This window comes from Juglans microcarpa x Juglans regia, chromosome 1S (assembly GCF_004785595.1).
Source record: "Juglans microcarpa x Juglans regia isolate MS1-56 chromosome 1S, Jm3101_v1.0, whole genome shotgun sequence".
In the NCBI taxonomy this organism is placed as follows: Eukaryota; Viridiplantae; Streptophyta; class Magnoliopsida; order Fagales; family Juglandaceae; genus Juglans; species Juglans microcarpa x Juglans regia.
In genome coordinates, this window is record NC_054595.1 from 22,222,461 (window position 1) to 22,229,333 (window position 6,873).

Consider the following 6,873-nt stretch of genomic DNA (forward strand, 5'->3'; position numbering starts at 1 on the left):
TCATACGGTACCGTTTACCAACAACTGCGTCTGGAATAGTGTAGTATTTGAGAAACAGGAGTAGCCTTTTGTCCATTAGAGCAGTTTGTTATTTTGATTTGTTAATTCTGTATTAAGGTAAAGGGAGCATAGGAGAATGGGTATGAATTGCCTTGTATATGGAGTATTCCATTGGGAGGTTCAGAATTGTCTCTAATCAATTCCTAGAGTGAATGAATCCATGAATGAAACTCTCCCTTAGATAATTTCCATTCCATTCCTTAATTTGCTTGTTATAGATAATTTCCCTTAGATGCGAACTCTTGTAGGCAATCAAACTACCATGGCTAATAGAGAGCACCACAATGACCCGGAGCTATAGGTCCATGATGCCAGGAGAGGTCTACACAGGGGAGTAAGGCTGGAGTTTCCCCAATTTGAAGGAGACAACTCTGCGGGATGGGTTTTCAAAGTAAATCAATACTTCAATTATTATCAAAGCCCACCTGCCCAACGTTTTTTTTTATGGTTTCATACAACATGAATGAAGAGGCATTGGTATGGTACCAGGATGTGTTAGAGAGTACATTTTTCAACAATTGGGAAGCATTTACACGAGCCCTACAAATCATATTTGGATCTCGACATATGACGATCCAATGGAGGCACTAACTTGTCTGAAGCAAACACCAATAGTGGCCACCGATAAACCTTAGTTTGAGCCGTTATCCAATAGTGGCCTCTCAAATCACCACGAGCTGAGTTACTTTTTGAGTGGGTTGAAGGATGAGATTCGAATCCCCATTCGAATGCTCAATCCTGTCAACTTGAAAGCAACTTTTGGATTGGCAAAAATGAAGGAAGAATACTTACTAAGTACTCGAAAGTCATGGAAAAAAGTAGGTGAGACAACACTAAATAAAACTTGAGAATCCCCCAATTCTCTAGTAATATGGAGACATGCTGAAGGGTCATAAGTCTTTCACTCCTACTAGGAGAGTGTTAGCATGGAAACCAGGGTGAGAAAATCTCTAAAGTATTGGGAAGGTTTACAGTAGTGTTTGAGGAACCCAAGGGGCTCCCACCCCTAAGAACTAAGGATCACATAATTGTACTCAAAGAAGGTGCACTTCTAGTCTCCACAAGACCTTATAGGTATCTTCACTACCAAAAGTCAGAGATTGAAAAAATAGTGAGATACGTACTACAATCTGGTTTGATTAGACCAGCACCAGTCCCTTCTCCTCACCTATGTTACTGGTCCTCAAGGTTGATGGTAGTTAACGGCTTTGAGTGGACTATAGAGCCCTGAATCAAGAAATAATTAAAGATAAATTCCCTATACTCGTAACTGATGAACTCTTGGATGAGTTATATAATTATAAGGTGTTCTCTGAATTAGATTTAAGATCTAGGTATAACCAAATTAGAGTGGTACCAGAGGACACAACAAATATTGCATTTCATACACACGAATGACATTATAAATTCCTAGTAATACCCTTTAGGCTCACTAATGCGCCGATTACATTTCAATGGCTAATGAACAAGGTGTTCAAGCCCTTCTTGAGGAGATTTGTGTTTGTATTTTTCGATGATATCCTAATTTATAGAAAATGTTGGGCAAATCATTTGGAACAAGTATTAGAGGTGCTGAGAGACAACTAGCTCTATGCTAAGATCTCAAAATGCAGTTTTGGAGTGAAATGGGTGAATTACTTGGGGTATATTATCTCAGTCGAAGGAGTTAAGACTGATTGTTCTAGAGTAAAGTCCATGATGGAATGACCATTACTTGTCGACCCAAAATCATTGAGGGGTTTCCTTGGTTTGACAGGTTATTACTAGAAATTTATCAAGAACTATGGGGTAATTGCAGCCCCTCTTACAACTCTTTTGAAGAAGAATGCTTTCAGCTGGAATGAAGTTGCCACTTAAGCCTTTCAGAACCAAAAAGAAGCAGTTTCTCATCCCCCAGTATTAAGGCTGTCATTTTTTCTAGATTTTTCACTATCCAATGCAATACAAGTGGTACTGGGATAGAGGCAGTGTTGATGCAAGATGGACAACCAATTGCTTTTATGAGCAGGTCATTAAAAGGGAAGGCATTGCTGATGTCTACATGTGAAAAAAACTCTTGGCCTTGTTTGTTAGGGCAGTCATTCATTATTAAGACTAACCAACAAGTTTTAGAATTCTTGCTAGAACAAAAGGTGGGCACGGTAGCTCAACAAAAATGAGTTATAAAACTTACGGGCTATGACTTCTCAATTGAGTACAAGAAAGGAAGGGAAAACAAGGTGGCTGATGCACTATCCCTGATTGGATTGAAGAACTTAAACTTAGTTACTCTACTTCTATCGAGATGGAAGAGCTACTCCACAAGCCGTAGAATAATATAAAGGTTCCCAAAGGCTATTCACTCCAATAGGGATTAATTACAAAGAAATGGAGGATTGTGGTGGTGTTGAGTTCTGTCCTTAAGAACAAGGTTCTGGAAGACATACACGTTAACCCATATGCAAGACAATTAGAGAGTGCGATATTTGACAAATTTACAAGGGTGAGATAGTGCACCCCCTAGACTACGGCAACCCCTCTCCGTCCCTAATCAAGCGTGGGCAGATATCTCTGTGGACTTTATCAAGGGACTACTCATTTCCCAGGGGCTTAGTGCCATATTGGTAGTAGTTGATTGCTACATTAAGTATAGTCATTTTATGGCATTAGCACATCCCTATACAACCCAATGTGTGGCTCAAACATTCATGGATCGATGTTCAAACTACATGGATTCTCTAAATTCATTGTTTCAGACCAAGACCCCATATTTTTTAGCTCGTTTTGGAAATACATGTTTACACTACAAGGCTCGACACTCAATTTCAATTCAGCCTATCACCCCTAATCGGATGGGCAAATTGAGGAAGCCCTTAATAAGTGTTTGGAGGGTTACTTACGTTGCTATGCAGGGGCCAAAACAAAAGGAGTGGAGCAAGTGGTTGAGCATGGCAGAATAGTGCTATAACAGTTTGTATCATACCTCAACAAAGCTATCACTTTTCGAAGCCCTCTACGACTATCTGCCGCCTAGACTGCTAACTTATGTACCAGGAACCTCATCTACGAAAGTTAGATCGTCTGCTGAGATCAAGAGAACAAATTAGGAAGTTATTAAAGGAAAATCTGGTATGGACCCAGAATCGTATGAAGTCTTATGCAAATCGTAAGAGGATAGACAGAAAATTTGAAATCGGAGACTGGGTGTACCTACGTTTACAACCCTACCATCAGAAATCAGTGGCAATATGTCTTAACATGAAGTTGTCTCCTAGGTTCTATGGGACATTTTAGATACTTTGGAAGATTGGGACCGTTGCATATCGCTTGAGCTTACCTCCCTCGTCCAAGATCCATCTGGTGTTTCATGTCTCGTGCCTTGAGAAAAAGTTGGGTGATTAGATTCAACCTCTACCGACTCTGCCACCAATGGATAAAAATGGTGCACTTCAACCATAATAGGAGGCGGTGATTGATTGGCATTTCAAACGCCAAGGAAAATAGAGCAGTGATCAAGGTGTTGGTGAAGTGGTCTGGAGCATCATCGGATGACAACATTTGGAAAATTTTGTGGAAGCTTCAAGAGCTTCAAGAGCTTTAAGAGGGGAGGAGTTGTTTCGTGCTCAAGTCAGAACAGTGGTGACGAATAAAACTTGAAGACAAAGTTGAGTCATTAAGCCTCATCGGTGTCGTTCAAGGCCGGTCTCATACGGTACAGTATATTAACAACTGAAATGTTGCACTTGGGATGGTGTAGTACGCAAGAATCGAGAGTAGCCTTTTGTCCACGCACCTAGTAGTGTTGCACTGTTAGAACATGTTGGAGTCAATTAGAGTAGTTTGTTATTTTTATTTGTTAATTCTGTATAAGGGGAAAGGGAGCAAAGGGGAATGGGTATGAATTGATCCACTGACTTTTATCCAAAACCATCGAGAATACACCCTACCACTCATGTTGCAACCCTCAATCCACAACTCCCCTCCATTGTGGCGACCACATGCCGCAACTTTCAACACTTAGCGCGCAGCTTGTACTCGTCTCTAGTGTTCCAATCTCACTCGCTTATGATGTTATTTTTTTCAATAGCAAACTCTCATATTTATGGATGGGAGAGAAAAGATTCCCATAGACTGCCTCGAGATGGGTAATTTTAGGTTTTGTCTGGTTGTTGAACTAAATTCAACTCATTCCAAACCAATCATTGAAGGAATCTATTACTTTTTCAACTTTTCATAAAAAAGTTAAATTTATTTTTTAATTTAAAAAGTTAAATCCATCTCAATCTAAAAATTTAAACTCATCTCAATAAAATTTATAAAATACTATTATTCACAAGTCAAGTCAAGTGAACTCATTTCAACATACAAATCTAAAATCCTCCTCCAACAATGAAAACTTGAAGAGATCTTTTCTTTTCGAAAAGTCCAAAAATACGAGGCTCTGATTGCACGTCATTCTAGTTAATTTTACACTGGCCATTAAAAAAACAAGTTGGGAAAAAAAAAAAGGTGAAGCAGAAGCTCATACATTTGTATCCATGTATTTTGTTTTTCTTTCATAGACAAACAACATATCCGTGTACAAAAATCTTAAACTTAATTTAAAAAAATATATATATAAATTGAAGTGACTTGACATGATAAGTCATTTTAATTTATAATAAAAAATTAAAAACTAAAAGAAATAAAAAATAAAACAAAAAAGAAAGAAAGAAAGAAAATCTATGAGAGTCGAGATAAATGTTTAATATTGGGCTTGGACCTTATGCTAGAGGAGGCCCAGCTTTTACCAAGCTCAAAGTTATAAAAAACAGTAGGGCTCTTCATGGATTCTCCTAGCCTAGTTTACAGCGTCTGCGAGCCGTCGAGTCAGCCCACTATTCTATTACCAAACCCAACAAAGTGAGCTGGTGAGCCCCCACTCTCAAGTCTCAAAGTCACATGTTGTATAATTATTTCTTTCATTTTTATATATAAAAAAAAAAAAAAAAAACTAAGAGTTCCTTTCAATGTACTTGATTTTTTTTTTTTTTTTTTTTGGTGAAGAAAAAAACAAAATTCTCAGCATTACTTTTGGCCAACGTCATTAAAAAATAAAAAATAAAAAATACAGGCATGAAGAATAGAAGCCAGCCATGGGTGTATGAGATAGATTCGAAATATTTCGTTGAAAGAGACACTACGTTATTGAACAAAAAGAGTTTATCTTCTTTTTTATTTTGATTTTTTTAAAATATTTTCCGATCCAATTAAGATATGATTCCAAATATTTGCCACAATATCAACAAATCTTATCTACTAGAATAATTGAGCCCGACCCCTACATTCCATTATATCTTACTCATACCCCCCAAAAAATAAAATAACAACTTTGGGCCTTAACCAAGGTTGCATTTATATATTTCTTGAGTTATAATATGCAAATGGATCTTGAGTTGTGTTTGGATGTTAAGTTGATTTAAATTTTTTATAAATAATAATGAGTTGAGTATGTAGAGTGAATTATGTAGAGTTCATCTAAAATGACTGTAGATGTATTTAAATATTAAAATGAGTTTAATACTATTTATAAAAAATTAAAAAAAATTAAAATTTCATATATAAAGATATATTAAATTAAAAAAATTATAAATCTTATATATAAAAAAATTTTGAGTTATAATAAATTTAATATTTTAAAAATTAAATATTTAAATATTAGATTTAACTTAAAATTGAATGATGTCAACTGAATTTTCGATGAGTTGACAGGCTAATCGATCGTATATCGTGGTTGTAGGTATATATTTTATTGTTTTTTATAGTCTATATTATTGGGATAAAGATGCGAGTATTATAAGTAAAAATAATACTAATACAATGTCGTACAATCTGATTGACATGACAAGTCACATGAGTCATTCTATTTTAGAGTCCTGCTAGCTTGCCAGCTTTGGCCGCTCGCCGTGCCTGCTAACGTAAAGTTGATGTTTTATTTTTATTTTATTTTTTTACTTTTTTTAATATAATTAAATATTTTTAAAAAATAAAAAATATATCAATATATTAAAATTATTATTTTTATATAATTAAATAATAAATAAATATATAAACGATCAAAATAAAAAAATAAATTCAAATCACATATTAATATTTTCCTTTTCCTTTACAGGTTGGGTTTGGTATGCCCAACCACCTCTTTAAGGTGGTCAACCATCTTGATCTTTAGGTAAGGATCGGGCACCCCAGGGTGAACAGAGCAACTCTTGAGGAGTGGCTTGCAGATGAATCAGACCAGTGAGGCTATATTTGGTTAGTGCAGATTACTTTATACTATCTTATTATTATTTATAAATTTATAACTCGCGCAATTCACAGATTATTGTGTATGTTGGGCATGAAAAAGAGAGATTTAGAGCAATTGACTTTTATAATAGAAAAATTCAAAACAATTTATAGAACGGTTTATCTGACAAAATAATATAAATATTAAAATAGTGCATTTGGATAAAAACTTGAGTCGATTTATATCTTAATATGTAAGAAAATAAATAGAACTTAAAAATTACAATAATTCATAATGAAATATTACTTTTAAAAAGATTACCATTCTATAAATATAACACTTCAAGTTTAATAGGTAGAATGCTTAAATTTATGGATAGAATGTCACATCGAAATTATATGACTTCGCTTAAAATATAAAACAATATAAGTGTTAAAATAATATTTTTGGGCGGAGTTTTGAATCGGTTTATATTTATATATGTAAGAAATAAAATGAAACTTAAAAGTTATAATGGTTCATAGTGAAACATTATTTTTAAAAAGCTTATCGCTTTATAAACATAACAT